General features: G+C 45.1%; 1 protein-coding gene across 1 annotated transcript in view; it reads right to left on the bottom strand.

Annotated features, from left to right (window-relative positions):
• The window catches only part of TFAM (transcription factor A, mitochondrial), a 277,871-nt gene that overhangs the window by 33,081 nt on the left and 225,516 nt on the right, over positions 1-19,274 (bottom strand). The gene's annotated exons all lie outside the window — the stretch shown is intronic.

Below are 19,274 nucleotides of genomic sequence, written 5' to 3'. Positions count from 1 at the left end.
CCACAGCCCAACATCCTTCCTATAAAATATGGCAAAGGTATAGATAAAGAGAAACAGTAAGAAAAAGAATTGCAGGAGAGTCTTCTGGAGGAATGGCCAATAAAAGAGTGACTAAGAAAATTTGTGTTTACCTCTAGTTCTCCTTGCACCATACTTGTGGCATGATACAAAACAATACAGAAAGTAAAAGAAAGACTACTTACAATTCTACTAAAAGCTTTGCTAAACAGGTTCTTTAGTGAGGCATCACCAAAACAAGTATAAGAATGAAAGCTTGAATCCAGTGCATGCTGCTAACAAAGAGCATGCAGAGTGGCTAAAAAGCACTGTTGCACATTACTTCCCGATAGGCATCGTACATCATGGGCTAAGAAGGTGCCTTAGCTCGGATCACAAACCCTTGGGTTCGTTGTGATGGAGGTGGCAGGACGGTTCGCCACTGAATAACACCTAAAGATGAAGAAAGTAGCCTATCTGGCTACCAATTATTCAGAGACAAATTGATTGTCTGATGAGCAGACGTGCCTACGTGTTCTAGATCAAATCACTCGGGCCTCAGAACTGTGGCGGGTTGCGGAGTTTAAGATTTTGAAGATGGAAAAATGTAGCGAAGCGAAATATCACCTTATTAATGTGGAAATCTGAAAGTACCTTGAGGAAGAAGGGGTGAGTAAGTATAACCACTTTCTGTTTGAGTTAGACATTATACAGCTTCCATGAGGCAACTGGATTACACTGAATGGCAGGGGCGGCTAGTGACATTTGAAAATGGCGGGGCGTAAAAGTGCTGGAGGAGTGCCCCGTCGGTGTCGAGCGAGCAAGCAAAGTAGCAAAGAAAGAAATACTGGGGATAATGGTCCCGAAGAATGAACTACTGCTCTAGCGCGGAAGGAGGCGGGAGACAGCTGCCAGCAGCGGGAGAACTGAATAAAATTAAAACAAAAACTTACCTGACCGCCTCTGCTCCTGGTCCGCGTTGGCGCCTCTGCCCCCTTCAAACCGGAACATCATGTCAGCACTGGAGTGGCAACCCCTCAGCCAATCCTGGAGCTGCTGCAGCGCCAGGATTGGCTGAGGGCACAGGTTACGCTACGCCCGCCGCCTGCCCATTAGGAGACCGAGGGGCTCCTAATGGGCATGCGCAAGGCAGTAAAAACACAAGTACGCATGACTGGGCACGGGCTAAAAATTACTCTCCATGCCCACTTGTGCTGCAGTGCTGCCTTTCCCTGGCTTGTCTGACAATGCATGTCAGTCAACATGACACCGGACCGCCCACGGTCCGACGTCATGCTGACTGACATGCATTGTCAGTTCTCCCCACCCTCGGCGTCTCTGAACTTAAGTAAACTAAGTTCAGAGACACCGAGGAGGGAGCTGCGGGCGGGGGGGGGCAACGCCCCAACGGACGCACCGCGCCTGCTGAATGGTAAAGATTCAAATGGTGCATGAGCTTAAAATTAAAAACATTCAGGTCTCAACCTGAATGGGATGTGAGAAATGGAGAGAGCCAGCAAACTCGGGATTGTTATTTACAGCCCACTATCCAATGAAAATGCATGTTTTGGTTTGAAACCATAACACCACTATATCTTTTTCCTTTGCGTTTCGGACATTTAAAAAAAAAATAATAATAATTTTAAACAAACGTTACCGGTTGGGGCAGGGCATGCCAAGCCATTAAAGAATTAAAAGAAAAAAAAGTGCAGCTTATAACCTCACAAATGATTTGCGATGACATAAAAAAATCACATTAATGGCGATAACTGGTGGTATGGCTTAACACCTTACCATTAACATTATAGAGTACATCACTATGGACGCAGTATTATTTCATTATATGTTGTTTAATAATGGTGTGTTTAGTTCGGTTATGTGATGACCTAAATTATGAGGTTATGAGCAATGCATTTAGTGGGAGAGTTTTTTTCATGGCAGGGGTAGTTATGGCTTGGTTGATCACCATAGCTTGTAAATTTAACGTTTTTTTTTATTTTGAGACCATGATTTCACTTTAACTGTTCTTTAAGGTAGTTTATGACGTTTTAACATACATTAATGTGAAATGAGCATAAGAAACCATAACTCTCCACTTAAAGATTTTTCAGTGTTTTTTCATTACATATTAACCCATGTTCCAGAAAAACCACACCTATGACACATTTGGCCATCAGCCCAATCCTCCGTGGTTGACTAACACCTCTCAACTCACACCCCCAACCTCACCCTTGGACATGGCATTGGGCTCCGAGTACAGAGTATGGCCTCTCGCCTGCCAAAAGGCTCACCAATCCTCACTGTGCATGGGTTTTCCCAGGCAAAATTGTACTATGCATGGTTTAAAATGAACAAATCAAACAGTTTTTGTAGTTGTTTTTCTTTTTTTTTTGTATTTAGGTTTTAACATCAGCCTCTCTGTGGTCATAGATGCTCACTCTTAAGCCTCTTATATCCGTTCTGTCACTTATTTACCAAACGCAGGCTTCAGTGCCTGACATTGTATAGTAGCCATCGCAACAAAAACTTTCAGATGCCGCCAACCAATAACATTTCCTTGGGTCCTCGAATCTGAGCATTGGTTCAAAGGGAATAATGCTCATGCTTCCAAAGGGATTTGTTTATTTTTCAAAGTTATTATCCTCAATAATACCAAACAATACTGAAAGGATTTACACAAAACCAAGGCAGTTTTTAGACTTCCTTACATATTTTTTTTTGCTCTTTTGGAGAGTAAATGTCGAAAGAGAAATGCATCTGTTTTGAGTACCGCTGAATTAGGCCCCAGACATATCTTCACAAAGGACAAGCTGAAACCTTGGGATTTACAGTACTTTATTGGAAAGTTTTGTGCACATTGGCCATACTCTGCTCAAGTTACATACAAGTCCAGAAGACAAATTACTTAACTTCAGTAACATGCATTCTGGTATATACTCCATTGAATCATAGATTTCTGGTCTTCAGAATGATCTCAGATGCCAGACTGGATCTTGATTTGTAACAGAAACTGATCCTGCGTGCTGGTAGGTGATGCCACTGGACTCTACGATGGGTTCATGCAGCCCCATAAGTAATGTACGGAGCTGCATGTAGGAACCATAGCAGTGCAGGGCCGCCAATGTTGCTTTGCAGTCCTCAACACCCTCAGATGCAGAGCATCATGTCAAATTGGAAATTACATTATGCTAAAACTAACTTGGGACTTTAACCACAGATTCCTCAATGCCCTTGCTTTTTCTCAATCTGTTGGAGTTTACTCTAGTATACGTTAGAGTATACAGCAGAAAGAGTGGCACCAAAAATACGCAACGTGTTCTTCTGATGGATAATTTTAACTGCAGATAACTAACCTTTGGAACGAATAGACAAGAAGTACCTCCCAACAGGCAGAGGATCGGAGGGTGGGCTCACAATAACAAAAAAGTCTCACAGGACCAAGATGGCCATGACCACCTCTGTGGACCTGATTATCTAGGCGATAGCGCTTGGTGAATATATGCAGACACCCATTTAGCAGCCTGGCAGATGTCTGGGACAGAACACCCATCCCCAATGCCGTGATGGCAGCGTTGATGTGAGTGTAAACACCTTGCAGACCTTCAGGGGGGTTGCTTTGCAGCATGTCTTTGTGCAAAGTACTGTCCACGTAAATAAGATCAGTTTCTACATAACCTTCCCCCTTCTTGGAACCAGAAAAGCCCAAGTAGACCCACATGGAAGAGCGATACAACCTTGGGTAAAAAGAAATCCCAGTTCTCAGTATCATTTTATCGAGAGAAAACAATGTCGTGCACGGATGTACTGATAGTGCTTGTAGCTCAGTGAAGAAGGGACAGCAATAACAAAAAACATCTTGACGGTGAAGAGCTGTAGAGATCAAGTCTGCACGGGCTTGATGTACTCTTCATAGATTTTCCTTTTAGATATCCCCTTTTGCATTATATATGTTCATTTATTCAAACAGTTTGGACGTAATTTCAAACAATTAATAGTCCGTGTCGTTAAAATATCGGTTTCAGTGCAATGTGATAATTCAGCTTGCTTGAATGTTGTTTAGTATTTCAGCATCATTGGATATCTTGATCTTCTACTTATTGTAAAATAATTAACCAGGTGTTATGTTATGTTATAACGTTTTATTGAGCGCGAACAGCTGCCCCAGCAACGAGGCGTCCCGGCGCTGAACTATAACGATAACCTGAGGGTGGAGAAGGAAAGGACGGGCTGTAGGAGATTAAGATGGGGAGAATAGAAATGTTTTGATCGCTTTGCGGAAGGCCAGCAGGTTAGTCATGGAGCAAATGTGAGGTGGCAGGGAGTTCCAGAGTCTTGCCCCCAAGACTCCGAAAGAGCGACCGCCCATTCTGCTTAGCCTTATACGTGGGGTAACCACCAAGTTTTGACCCGAGGAGCGTAGGGCCCGCTGAGGGGTATAGGGCTCTAGGAGTGGACGCAGGAGGCCAGGACAGTCAGTCTTGAGAATTTTAAAAACAGTAGTGAGGGCTTTAAACTGAACTCGGGCTTCCATGCGCAGCCAGTGTAGTTTCTGGATGGTGTTTCTTGCAGAGCACCTACGAGGGAGGCCTACAACTGCCCTGGCAGCAGAGTTTTGTATACGTTGTAGCCGCGCCATCTCAGCTTTATTAAGGCCAAGAAAAAGGATATTGGCGTAGTCCAGTCGAGCCAGGATGGTAGATTGGACTATCATTTGGCGCGTATGGTGGTCAAAAAAGCCAAGGATCGGATGAAGGCTCCTCAGCATGCCCACACAGGTGGCAGCCAGTTTCTTGGTGTGGGTCTGGAAATTAAGAGATGCGTCCACCCAGACACCAAGGCTTTTTACCACGGTTTTGGGGGGGGGATAGGGCCCAGTGCGGACGGCCACCAGTGATCAGTCCAATAGTCAGGATTTTTACCCAGAAGCAACACCTCTGTTTTGCCAGCGTTCAGCTGGAGGCAGTTGTGTGACACCCAGCGTGCAACTGCCTCTAACCCGTTCTTGAATCTCGCCGCTGAGATCGAGGGGCCTTCAGTTAGAGAAATGACGAGCTGGGTGTCGTCAGCGTACGACACTAGCGTCAGGTCCCATTCTTCTGCTATATCAGCGAGAGGCTGGACATAAAGACTGAGTAGGGACGGGCTGAGCACCGATCCCTGAGGAACGCCTTGCTCTATGGGGTAAGGCTGGGATATGAACGGGGGGGCAGAGACCCGGAAAGATCTGTTTGTCAGGAATGATCGAAACCACTCTAGAGCAAGGTCTTTGATACCTATGGCTTCGAGACGTTTTAGTAAGATAGAGTGGGAGACCGTATCAAAGGCTGCGCTAAGGTCGAGTAAAATCAGCGCAGCACTTTGACCGGCGTCCAGGATGTTCCGTAGGTGTTCGATGGTGGTCAGCAGGGCGGATTCGGTGCTGAATCCTGGCCTGAAGCCGTTCTGTGATGGGTCTAGAATTTGGTGTTGCGTCATGTAGTTGGCTAGCACCTTGTTTACATGGGCTTCTGCCAATTTTGAGGCCCATGGAAGCAATGAAATTGGTCTGAAATTTTCTGGTTTTGATGGGTCTAGGGTGGGTTTTTGTATGATTGGAGAGACCCAGGCCTGCTTCCAACATGTGGGAACCACCGCTGAGGAGAATGATAGGTTAAGTAGGGTAGTCAGAGGAGGAAGGAAGAATTCGAGAGATTCTAGGAATTTAGCGGGTCTCATGGCGTCTGTGGGCGAGCCAGATTTGACTTTAGTGCACAGTTTGGCAAGTTCATCGTGTGTTAAGCTGGGGATGAGAGACAAACTGGGACTGTCTGGCAAAGGCTCACGTGGTTTGGAGGTATTCAGGAGATTCTGAGGAAAGGAAGTGTAGATTTTCTTTACCTTTTCCGTAAAGAAGGTGGCAAGTTCCTCGCATTGTTGTGCAGAGGTAATACCAGGGACAGGATTAGAACGATCTTTAAGTTTATGAACAAATTCAAAAATAGTTTTTGAGGGATTCCCGCTGGAGCTGATTGCTTCCGCGTAGAAGGAAGCACGGGTGGTGCGAACCGCCTTGTGGTACGATTTCAATTTTCGCAGGTAAGCAGCTTTGTCGGTGTCCTTATATTCTTTCCTCCACTGGCGTTCAGCTCTTTTGCAGTCTTTCCGCATGGTTAGAAGATTTTCATTGTACCATGGGTTAGATGGAGTGTTACGGGTTTTAGTCCGTTTTGCTGGTATTAGGGAGTCTAGTCCTAAGTTGATCCAATTTTGAAAGGCCGCGTAGGCGGAGTTAATATCTCCGTCTGTGAGGTTGAGGTGGAGGTTGCCTAGTTTACTAGTAAGGTCGCTAGGTGCCAGTTTATGCCATGGCCTCTTGTATCGGGAATTGGTGGTGTTTTTCACGATCGAGTCTCTGATTTTCAAGGAGAATTGGATAAGAGAGTGGTCAGTCCACCCCATGGGTTTGGGGGGGGCAGCCGAGGCATCTGAGAGGTTGGAGAAAACTGGATCCAGTAAATGCCCGGCAGAGTGAGTGCGAGTTTGGATGAGCGGATTTAGCTGAAGGGCTGTGAGGTCTGCCTGAAGGTTCTTAATAGTAGGATCGGTCAAGGAGTCGAAATGTAAGTTAAGGTCTCCCAGGATGGTAAAATTAGGAGAGGATATCACTAGTGTCACAGAAACTGATAAGTAGATTTCACAGTTATTGTTCTTGAACAATATTTCACGGATCATAAGTAGGTAAAAAGTCAGCCGGGGTTCTATACTGTTTATGTGAAACCATTAATCAATGCTCAGTTAGAGTACATGAGGTGCATTGATGCATTGTTTACCAGAGAGGAACTCTCATACATGTACTCCAGACTGGGGTTCGTGCAGTAGATGTAAACACTTTTCCTTGCTGAAGGCTGCAGAAAAGGCAGATCAAGTCCTCCAATAGGCTTAAGTGCCTGCTCAAGGACAACACAGCCACAGAGAAAGGAGCAACAGCTGTCTTGTTATTGAACACTGCTTCTGTTGTTTTAGAAAGGAATGTGGGTTTGTCATCTATGAAACTAGAGTAGACCCTTTTTGGTACTAAGACAAGATTAGTTAGCGCATGGAAAACAAAGTAGTTGAAAACCAAGGAGGAGAAATCCTAAAAAACCATAATAATGTTGCAATATTTTCAGTTTGGTTAACTAGCAACCGTAGCCACTATCTTCTTTATTATCATAGTAACAACTATTCATATTGGGTGTAAATGGACAGGTTTTTGATCTTAATGAAGACTTAAAATATATATTCTAGTTAAAATTCTAGTGAATATATTGCATCATTCCACATGGTTTGGGGTCCACTGACAACAACTACTCCTGTGAGCCTCTCAGCCAATGAGCTACCCAATAGGCACCTTATTCGTGTAATAGTGTGTGGATGAAGGCTACTCCACTGGGTTCTTGGTCTCACATTGACAAAAGGACTAAGCCTTTAGTGCTAGTGGATCTAGAGAACCCAATCCCCGGGTGTATTCTAGAGAGAATAGAAGAAAACGTATTGGGCTTGAGTAAAATCCATGTCAGACACTGTCCACTGAGGCAGAGTGAATGGCCTTGTCAAAAACATATGCTTCAAACATTTTGAGAACCTCATCACAAAAGGGGACAGGAATAAATATGATTGGTCAGAAAAAAAGCCAAAAGGGACAACATATATATAACCTTCAATTGTGCCCACCTCAAAACCTTGCTGGGTCAGAGATTAAAAACATCTGTTAATCTGGCTTGTAGGAGAATCACGCTGTTTAGACATTACACCAGCCACAAATTTCTACCAATTCCTCAAATAGATGATTCAATCGAGGGGCGCCTAGCTGCAAGAATCTAATTCAGAAAGGAAGTCAAATTTGCTCAGTTGTTATTGCTCAATCTCCACATACAGAAGTGCAGATTCTCGAGATTTGGTTGCACGAGCTTGCCCCAATGCCGGGACAGGAGGTACTCCCAGATAGGCATATGGATCGGGGTGCAAGTACTCAGTATATGTTGAGGAACCATACTCTCCTGGGCCAATCGGAGGCTAAAAAAAATACTTGGTCTGGTCTGTCCTGACCTTTCTCAGAACTCAAGGCAGGAGAGACTGTGGGGGTAAACACTTACAGACGTCCTGTGATCCACTACAGGCAGAATGCATCCCATGAAGTCCCCCTTGGCAGAAACTCTAGCTTGCAGAGATCTCGACAGTGCAAGTTCTCAGTAGCGGCAGAAAGATCCAGCCAAGTCACACCCCAATGGTCTAAGATGTCCGGAGCCAACTCAGAATGAAAACATATTTAGTAAATCTGCCAGATGGCGTTAGATGAGCTCATCTGATTAGCATTTAGCAACCATGCAAGATGTTTGGCCATTAGGGAGATCCCCTAATAGTCCAGTCCTCTCCAAAGCAAAGATCCTCCTCACACGATCTAAAAGACATCACAGCCCTGTTTGCTGCAGTACTACACAGCGGTTGTGCTGTGCTGTTCTTCAGATCTGCAAAGAACTTCACTTAATGGACGGGAGTCAAAGATGGGGCACCCATCTTTACTATGACTTCTTTCTGTAGAGTAGGGAGGGCGGGCTGCCACATGACATGGTGCTCACTTGCCACCACCAAAGGTCTCTGGTTGTCTACATCAAGATGCACATGTCCAACAGACAGCCATTGTGTTATGCTCACTGGAGATTCCAGTACAAAAGCTGCATGTTCAAGCAAGCACAAGGAACCAGGAGGACCCATGAGGCCAGCAGTCCAAGAAGCCTGAGAACAGACATCACCAAGGCCCATCATTGATCCTGAAATATTGAGATCATATCCTGAATGTTTGAGCTCAGTACATGAGTGGGAAGGCTTTGACCACCGCTATGTCCAGGATGGCCACTAATTAAGGTAATTTTCTGTTTAGGCATCAGACCAGACTTCGGTCTTCTGAAAACACCAGGAATGAAATAAAAAAGATGGTCATTCTAAGATTGTCTGCGACGGACTGTGGCGAACCTGCCTTGAGCAGCCAGTTATTTAGGTAAGACTGCTTGTAACCTCGACTGAGAAGGTAGGCCCTGATCATGCCCATCATACTTGTAAACAACCGGGTGCAGGTGAGGCCAAAGGGCAGAATGATTGGAAAGGTTGTGATCAGACCTAAGGTAGTTGTTTGTGGGACCACAGGACAGGCACATTAAAGTATGCATCTTCTAAGTCTAATCCCCAGGTCACAGGCAGAGAATACCTGGGCTTGTGTTAGTTCATGTGCTTAAGTACTATTTAGTATTAATGCACCTTATTCAGGAACTACTGGCCAGTACAACTTGGTGATCGCCCTTACCGAACTCAGTGGATTGGCCAAATTTGGTTAACATATTAGTTATACACAAGCAACAACAGAGCCCAACCAAAATCGATATGGTGCTATCGGAGAAACCAAATAATTGGGACTGGCTTGGCCATTCTGTCAACGGACTGGGACAAAGTGTTTTTTTAATAAGGAATATTATACAAGGATAGGCAATGTTTTATATATTATGTTCAATAGCATTTTAGTTAATTATTTCTCCTAATAGACGCCTCAATGCCGTCGATGACAGGTCCTGTAATTGCTAGGGAGTCGTTATTTTCTCATGCGATATTGCCCAAGGATAGATGGGTGGTAAATACATTTTACCCAGCACAGAAGATTTTATTTAGGAACTCCTTAAGCAGATTTCTATTGTTTTCATGCAACATTGTTTACAATTTAAATGAACAAAAACAATAAAGAAATTGAACTGAGTTGTGCAAGAGGAAATTAAAGCAGCTTTGAAGCCATTGTAGCAAGTGAGGAGGTGGTGCAAGACTGTTGCCCTTGGTGGTGTGCGGACGACACCACCACGTCCTCTCGAGACACAAAAGGTCTCAGCTGGCAGCTACATTGGTGGTGATGGCCTCATTGTTGAAAGGCTAGGCCCCACAAGCAGCCTCTGATTTTTCTGTATTATTGTTGAAACTGGGACAGTGAAAACATAGGGAATGGGCCATTACCCAGCGATCTTGAAAATATTCTAGCACCAAGCTGGTCTTTTCTCTAAAGCGTCTGGCTCCATCAAAGGGAAAGTTTATTACTGAAGTCTGAAAGGCACCAAAAAAAAAAAACAATTTGCTCACATCCACAATGACACCAGATCACAATATTGGTGCCCATGGTACAACCCACACAGGTTGTTGTCTCAAGGCCATCCCTCAACACTTATTTGGCAGCGTCCTGTTCGTTCTGAACTGTTTTGGCAAGGCTCTACTGAATTAGTTAGTGACTTGCTGGCTATGTCTCAGAGTACAATATATACAATAACTCAGTAAACAAAGTACATTTTGGGATTGAATGGCCTAAGTGGCATTGGAAAATATTTGTTTTTTTTAATGAGTCATTGCACTTCAATTCCCCACACGAGGGGATCAGAAGGGAACACATTTGGTGTGACCTTGTTTGTGCATGCCTGGACTAATAAGCTTTCCATGGTCAAATGCTGCGTGAGAAAGGCCCGGTTATCAGGGGCTGCGTAGTCTAGCCAGCTGATGACTGACTGAGGGAACCAATCACTGCTTCGTCTAAGCAGCCATTAAAGTATCTTTTCATTGAAAAGAAGCAAGAGATGCTATAGGGCAGACTGTAAGGATTACATCAACAAACTTGCTTTTGTTTCAAAAGTAGGTATTTGTAAATCAAGTACTTCAGCCAGCAGGGTCACAGGCTCTTTAGTTTCACCTTGGTTTTATAGCCACACTTTGGGAAAGGGCTTCAGCAGATAAAGTTTAAATTGCCGAATAGTTTTCTCTTAAATAGAAATTGCTTTTTTTTTTTACTGTTTGTGAGATCGCCTCCATTATTCCTCGCTCTTTTGGTTCCATCTAGAGACTACATTTTGTAAACTGAGCACTCTAGTGGCTGGACACCAAGGCAAGCCACCAGAGCCTGGCACACCATAAAACACATTTCAGCAGCGCGGATGCACAGCACACCAAAGGCAAGCCTGTCTGCACCAGTCTATATCTAGATTGAGGTATGCACTAGCCATGCTGCCCAGGAACAGTCTCAGGACAAGCTAAGGATTGCCCTTAGTAGGACATTATTGAAATACAATGGTAAATCAATGCTCCTTTAAATGCAACAAGTGTCAACCAGGCTGAGCAGAGAGCGGGTAGGGTAAACTCTACCGAAATAGGAAGGCACACGTCAGGCACAAATAAGGGCCATTTCAATGTGATTTAATGTAATGTATGTAATGTAATGTGCACTTCTATAGCGCAACTGTCACCCCAAGGGTATCCTGGCGCTTAAATTACCAACCAGCAAAAACAGAACAAGATCAGCAAAGATCTAATTTCTAGGGAACAGTCTAGTTTTCAGTTCCTTCTTGAAACGTGACAAGCTGTTCAGTTGCCTGAGCTCCAGGGTTAGTGCATTCTATAGTCTGGCTGCTGTAAAGCTAAAGGATCTTCCACCCATTCAAACTTTTTTGACGTGGGGAACACAGACCAGATTAGCAGAAGAGGAGCGCAGAGATTTAGCAGGGGAGTACCATACAAATTTCCTTTGTAGGAATTTAGGAGCAATTTTGTGTACTGCCCTGTAGACAATACAGAGCGCCTTAAAATGGACTCTTTGCACAACAGGCAGCCAATGGAGAGCCTTTAAGGCCAAAGATGCCGAGGCTCCACGTGGCCGGGTCAGTGCCAATTTAGCCGCCATAGTCTGTATTCTTTGCAGCTTCTTTAACAGAGAGATTGGAGCACCCAAAAGGAGTGCATTACAATAGTCTATTCTGCTCAGAACAATACTCCGTACCACTAGAGGTCTAACAGGAGTGGGTAAAAACAGGAGAATCTTCCGAAGAGCTCGCAGCAGAAATAGACAAATGCTCACTGTTTTGTTCACCTGAGAGTCCAACTGTAAGTTGCTGTCCAACAGCACTCCCAAATTGCGTACTGTGTTAGAGGGCGCAGAAGAATGGTTGGCCCGATCTGGCCAGAAGTCCCCTGGAAGAGGACGCTGAATTTTACCTGACGTACAGCACAGAACTTCAGTTTTTTCCCCATTAAATTGTAGGGAATTCTCTTTCAGCCAGTCTGCTGTTCTGTGCAGGCAGTTGTGGAATATTTCCAGAGAGACTGCATTATTGCCCTCAACCGCGAAGACAAGCGGAGTGTCATCCGCATAGTTAATGACATCAATGCCAAATGATTTTATTAAAACAATGAGCGGGCGGAGATATAGGTTGAACAAAATTGGGCTGATGGCTGATCCCTGAGGGACCCACTGTTTAACCTCTCTGTACTGGGAGGTAAACGGCGATAGCATCACTGCCTGCTGTCTGTTGGAAAGATAGGAATGCAACCAGTCTCTTGCCCCACCAACAACACCCAATGAATGTTAGATCCTTGCCAAAGCATAAACTGGACGCCTAGAGCCTTTTGATGGAGGATGACAGGTTTATTATAGAAATTTGGTTTGTTTTAGCTTCTGGACCGGATATAGCCCAAGTCATACCCGAAGGGTGCTCCAATTTACATACCCCAAAACCGGTCCTAGGATGCTTGTTTCCGGTCCAGGGAGGACCTGGCTTGGCAGTTCGGGCTGGACTGTTCCCATGAGGCACAGGGTCAAGACTGATTTGCACATGGCCAGGTCTAAACTGGGGTGGCATGGTGAGCAAAAGAATGATGGATTTAAGCCAGATCTCTTGACTGGGGGTGAATGTTTTGATTTGTTCTGCATTCCGTCCATCAATTGTGTGTCTTTCGCTTTCTCGCCCTAAGTGCGCCAGATATGCTCAGACGTGGGACCTGGGCTCACTGTGCCACTGGAATCAAGCTATCCTGGCTGAAGAGGGGTGAAACCCCGAAACCGGTACTAGGATGCTTGTTTCTGGTCCAGGGAGGACCTGGCTTAGCAGTTCGGGCTGGACTGTTCCCATGAGGCACAGGGTCAAGACTGATTTGCATATGGCCAGGTCTAAACTGGGGTGGCATGGTGAGCAAAAGAATGATGGACTTAACCCAGATCTCTTGACTGGGGGTGAATGTTTTGATTTGTTCTGCATTCCGTCCATCAATTGTGTGTCTTTTCCAATTTACATATAGGCAGAGAGAACAGAGGAGAAGTTCCAGTAGTTTCCAGCTCAGGATTCTAATGTACCATAAAAGAACTGGAGGGTTTCAGTAGTGTGGAGGAAGGAATATGCTACTTACCAGTATGCATCTGTTCTTGGCATGTAGAGCTGCAGATCTACACACTATGTATAGATCGCCATCTGGTGTTGGGCCCGGATGTTGCACTTGTTTTTGTCTTGGAAAGTCTATGGAAGTCACGAGGTAGGTGACTCCTCCTTTGGATCATAGTGCGCATGGGCATCTGCTCCATCCTCAGATTGTTTTTCGCCAGCAGGGAAATGATGGAGTTGTTGTAAGAAACAGGAAGATGCCCATGTATGCTGTATATAAGTAAGATATTACTGGAACAGATAAAGGTAGCCGAGGAGGCGGGTGGGCATGTGTAGATCTGCAGCTCTACATGCCAAGAACAGATACATACTGGTAAGTAGCATATTCCGTTCAAGGCATATGAGCTGCAGATTACACACTATGCATAGATTGTATAGCAGTATCCCATCCTAGCGGCGACCACCAGTATCTGTTGCAGTAGTTTGAAATAGTGTTTTGAGTACAGCCAGGCCCACACTAGCCTGTTGCATAGTTTGCACATCTACACAATAGTGTTTTGTGAATGTGTGTGGTGTAGACCATGTAGCTGCTCTGCAGATATCATCTAAGGGAATGTTCCCTAAAAATGCCATTGAAGCCCCTATCTTTCGTGTAGAGTGGCCTTTAGGACGAACAGATAATGTTTGTTTTGCTTTGTGGTAGCAAATTTGTATGCATTTGACAATCCACCTAGCTATCCCAGATTTTGATATGGGGTTGCCCTTGTGTGGTGGTGAGAAAGACATGAATAGTTGTTTGGTCTTACGAAAAGGTTGTGTTCTCTCGATGTAGTAAAGCAGTGCTCTTTTGACATCTCAGGTGTGAAGAGCTCTTTCTGCGACTGTTTGTGGCTGCAAGAAGAATACGGGCAGCTCCACAGATTGATTGAGGTGGAAGGGAGAGATTACTTTAGGGAGGAATTTAGGATTAGTTCGGAAAACAACTTTATTACGATGTATCTGCAGAAAGGGTTCCTGAATGTTTAGTGCTTGTAGTTTGCTAACTTTTCGTAGAGAAGTAATGGCTACTAGGAAAGCAGTTTTCCATGTTAAGAATTGGAGCTCACATTTATGTAGAGGTTCAAATGGAGGGCCCATTAGTCTTGTGAGAGCGAGGTCTAAATTCCACACAGGTGAAGGCGGTACTCTGCGGGGAATTATTCTTTTGCGGCCTTCCATAAAGGCTTTTATGGCAGGTAATCTGAAAAGTGATAGATGTTGTCTATTTTGTAGATATGCTGCTATGGCAGCAATATGCAGTCTGATAGACGTGTAGGCTAAGTTGCATCTTTGGAGGTGTAGTAAGTAGCCTATGATGTGTTGGATAGACACATCTAGGGGATTGGTGTTGTTGTTATGATAATATATTACAAAACAGTTTCACTTGGCTGCATAGCACGCTCTAGTGGTAGGCCGTCTAGCTTCTTTAATCACGTTCATACAGTCAGGAGGAAGGTTAAGGTAACCGAATTCTAGGACCTCAGGAGCCAGATCGCCAGGTTGAGCGGAGCTGGGTCCGGGTGTTGGATTGCTCCATGGTTCTGGGTTAAGAGGCGTGGAGAGAGGTGTAACTTCTGGTGCGGAACTACGGAGAGTTCCAGGGGGGTGTAAGGGACGTCAGGGACACTATAATCATCCCAGGGGTCTGGGGAGCAAGTAGGAGTAGGGTCCCCAAGGGGTTGATCGTCCGCACCTCCCCCTGCATCATCTGTGGTGTTGTCATCATCATCTACTGGGGTAGGTGATGGTGTAGGAGAGCGGTGTGGTGGGGAAGGAGGAGGAGGAGGTAGAGGAGAAGGGATCCTTAATGGAGAGGTAGTAAAGTCTCTCTCTTTCGGTGGTGGTGCAGGTGCAGGCGTTTCTAGGGGTCTTTTCTTGATGCTAAGCATTAAGTGACCAGTCTTAGGATCTTTCACAAGAGTCTTTAGGGTAGGATCTGGACGAAACAGTTCTTCTGTGGGAGGCAGATCCTTCGGAGTCGACGGCTTCGGTGCCGTAAGCTTTTTCAGCACCAACTCAGTAGCGGTTCTAGGTTTGGAACCGTGCAGTTTTGCAGTGTCTTTATCTGATGGAACCTGTTGTTTTTTCGGTTCCGATGTCTTTGGCTTCGAAGAATGGGAGTCGGGGAACTTTGGTGGTCGTTTTTTGGTCGGCTCCGAGGGTGTTGTCGGTGCCGAGGAACCGGTGCTAGCCTTCAAAGCCGAATGCTTAGATGTCGAAGCAGCGGTCGGCGTGGATGAGGGAGAGGATGTCTTCTTTTTCGGTGTCAGAGTATGTTTTTCGGCACCGAGTGTAGGCTGACTCGAGCCTGAGTCGCCTAAAGGGTTAGTAGGCTTCTTTACCGGGCCCGAAGGCGGGGCATGGGAAGCAGTGTCTCGGTGTGCACCTGGGCGTGAAGGTGGTACCGAAGCCTTTTTTTATAGCGTCGAGGGGGGGTTTGGGTTGGGGTCGACATCTGTACTCACGGCCCTTTGAGCTCGAGTGATGTCCTCAACGTCATCTGCTTCGGAGGCGCTGATGATGGCTTCTTCGACCCGAACTTGCTCCGGAACATTGACGCCTTCCTGGAAGATGTCGTCGGGGATCGAAGATGACGAGCGAGCCATTGTTCTTCTAGCTCGTCGGTCCCGGATCGTTTTCTTGGAGCGGAGGAGGCACAAGCTGGACAGTCTCGGACCTCGTGCTCCAGTGAGAGGCACAGATTACACACCTCATGTAGGTCGGTGTGGGGAAACTTCGACCCACATTGAGGACACTTTTTGAATGGTGTCCTTTCCATGAGCCGGAGATGAGGCCCAGGTAGGCCGGAAGGCCTTCATTGACGACCGGAATCGAAGACTTTGAAGTTGAAGGGTCGCGTGGAGTGGGAAAACGCAATCGAAACAATACAGTCGAGAAGGGAAGGACTGCGCGTCGAAAGAGAAAACCGTTAACGGTTCCGAACTGGAGCGCGAGAACACATCCGAGCCCGATGGCGGAAAAAAAAACACAATCCGAGGATGAAGCCGATGCCCATGCACACTATGATCCAAAGGAGGAGTCACCTACCCCGTGACTTCCAAAGACTTTCCAAGACAAAAACAAGTGCAACATCCGGTCCCAACACCAGATGGCGATCTATGCATAGTGTGTAATCTGCAGCTCATATGCCTCGAACATACATTTCCCTTCAAGATATCCGAAAACTTCTCATTTTGGGAGCTTTGATATACCACCCACCTGAATGTTTTGCAAACTTCCATGAGATGCTTGCCAATACAGTAGCTCCCTGGTATCTGCAGTTTGTTAACTTTACGGTTCTCTGGCATTTCAATCTTCACATGGAAGACTCCGATCACACAGAAGCTGGATCTCTGAACAAAGCCATGTCAGACTAAAATCTTCAGCAAAGGTCAGTAGGACCTACACATAGGTTGGATCACTCCCCTAAAATGATTTTCACTAACTGTCGAGCTCTTAAGACAGGAAAGTCAATCCTTTTGATTTGGTCAGATCACAGTTTGGTTATTTTTACCTTGATAATTTGAAGAAATGTTTCAAGGTTCTATTAAGTCGGTGACTTCTGTGCGCCCTTGGTATAAAGTCTCTGAATCGAACCCAGGTGAGGCCTTAGGCCCTGTAGAGTTTCTGCTGGAAGAAAAGATGGAAGCCGAAGTAAACTCCTTTAATTGCTTTACAGGCATTTGACAAAGTCACGCCCAAAAAAATGCCACTAGGAGCCAACAGGCCTCAGCTCCTTGGTTTTCCCACACTCTGTAAGCAGAAATGCATATGGAAAAAATTTGATAAGAAATGGAGGAAGCAGTATTTGATACAGGATAAGCGGAGATATAAAGCAGCCACAAGAATTTTTCAAAAAATGATCAGGAAAATTAGCTTAGCAAGACAACTCATCTAGTAAGATTTTCAAGATAGCCAGATCAATTTTAGGTGTCGCTTGGGACCACGCATGCACTGAATGCGCTCTTGTTTGCAAAAGATTTGTACACAAGAGGCTTGCATCCAGCCCTTTGCTTAACATCCGCTGGCTTTACAGTCATTCTGATTTGCTGCCTTTTAATTGGCCTCATGCTGGCTTTACTCTTTCTTTTGGCTGGAGCATGGACCAAGTACTGATTGTTTCAGCTCATTTGCGGTCCTTCCTCTAATCGCGCTGTGATGGAGGTGCTACTTATATTATTTCTTCTTCCCCATTATCCTTGTTGAACCTCTAAACATTTCTAGCTCTGTTTTACTATGTCACACACACGGCAAAGAAGCCTTTTCCTCCTCTGAAATTGATGTTTATTGTGACAACAAATGTTATCTGCTTCCAAATGTATTTTCGCTAAGACATGGAAACAATTGCTTTCTTTATGTGGTAGGATTTTCTTTTTCCAAATGTATTCTTTTCTTCTTTTTCACTCAAGGGGGCAGTAACAGATTTGCTCAGAATTAAAGAGGTGCTGTGCCGGGACCTACCTTTGAGACTATTGGCTCTGCTGTTACATTTTGTTCCAGCTTTTTTTCCTGATTACTTCTATGAGAAGGTGGAGAACATCTACTTCAAGTTTACTAAAGGTATCAATTTCTCTTCCCCGCCCAATGTCACACTTGACCAGACTAATAGTGAGAGTAGTACTGAATGCTTTTAGTAGCATTTCACTAGTAGACTTTAAATTCAGAATCTTAAATGCTTGATCGAGGTCCCACTTAGAACATTGACCCCCTTGAAACCTAAAAATTACAGCTCCAAGAAATGAACCAAGCAATTAAAATGATAGTCAACCAATCTCTAGAACTGGTTACAGTCCCTCTGTTGGAAAAGAGCTCTAGTGTTACCGCTAAAACTAAAACAAAAAAAAAAAAATGCAGACCAGACAATTCGGAGTAATTATAGGCAAGTTTCCTTAATCCCTGATTTGGAGGGGAAATTACTAGAAAAACTGTTGAATTAACAGTTTACTCAGTGTCCAGAGTCAAACTGGATCCTGCATTCAACAGAATTTAGTTTTTGCACCAGGTTTACGACTGAGGTTGCTCTCTTAGAGGCCTCTTAATTCCATGAAATTAGCTTGGTCTGAGGTAATAAAGCAGTTGCCATCATTTTGGACCCGGAAGCTGTTTGACACCATGTCTAATAAAATCTTGTTGAAGCAACTGTTGGCAGTCGGGGTGAAGGGTAGTTAAGCTATGGATACAATCCTTTCTATCTGATGGCCCTCAGGCAGTTTACCTCCACCCTTTAACTCCATTTCAAGGAATTAAGACACTGTGTTCCTCAGGGCTTGGCTCCAAGTCTATATGGCGCCTCTGGCCAAGAGGGTAGAACCCGGAGACTTTAATAGAATACTGTAAGCTGATAGCACGCAACTCTTGCTCTCCTTTCAGCAGGTGGATGTTGCAATGGTGTAAAGAGATTCTAAGGGTGTCATGCCGCTGTGGCAAGTTGGATGCAAAAGAGCTGTCTTAAGTCGATCTCCAATAAAACAGAAGTATTTGGAAAACCTCTTTTGATCAAGCTGTGGATCATCCACTGTTTGAGCTGCATTTTGGTGATTTCATTGTGCAACACACTTGTTCAGAGATCAGTGTCAGGACCGGACCTGATTCAGATGCCAAAGTATTCTAGGGTGGTACTGGTACTGTTGAGGCCAACATGAAGTAATGGGCCAGAGTGGAACTCTGGGCTGGCACTGGCAAGGAACCAGGAGAAGTCCAGCGGGGCTGGTCAGTGCCATGGAAGGCCTGCCAGTAGACGCAAGACTATTAGTCCCTGTGGGGCCCAAAGGGGTGATCTCGGGGCAATTGGCTTTCACTTGAATATCTGCAACAAGGCCTCTTTAAAATCTTTTAGTTATCTATTGCGGGGTCAACAACAGCCTGGGGAACTAGGGTGCTGAGCCAGACTCGGAATGGGCTCAGGGTTGGAAGATGCCTGTGGAGTTGGGCATCTTCTCATCTGTTCTGGAGTCATGAGAGAGGATGAACCCAGCTTGGCTTGCTGGTACTTATGGTGCAACTTGGACTGAACTGATGAACTGGACAGAGTTCAGGAGCAGAACAGCCTAG

Source organism: Triturus cristatus, chromosome 1_2 (genome assembly GCF_964204655.1).
Source record: "Triturus cristatus chromosome 1_2, aTriCri1.1, whole genome shotgun sequence".
Taxonomy (NCBI): Eukaryota; Metazoa; Chordata; class Amphibia; order Caudata; family Salamandridae; genus Triturus; species Triturus cristatus.
Note: the sequence above shows the minus strand (reverse complement) of the source record. Positions and strands in the feature narration are given on the sequence as shown.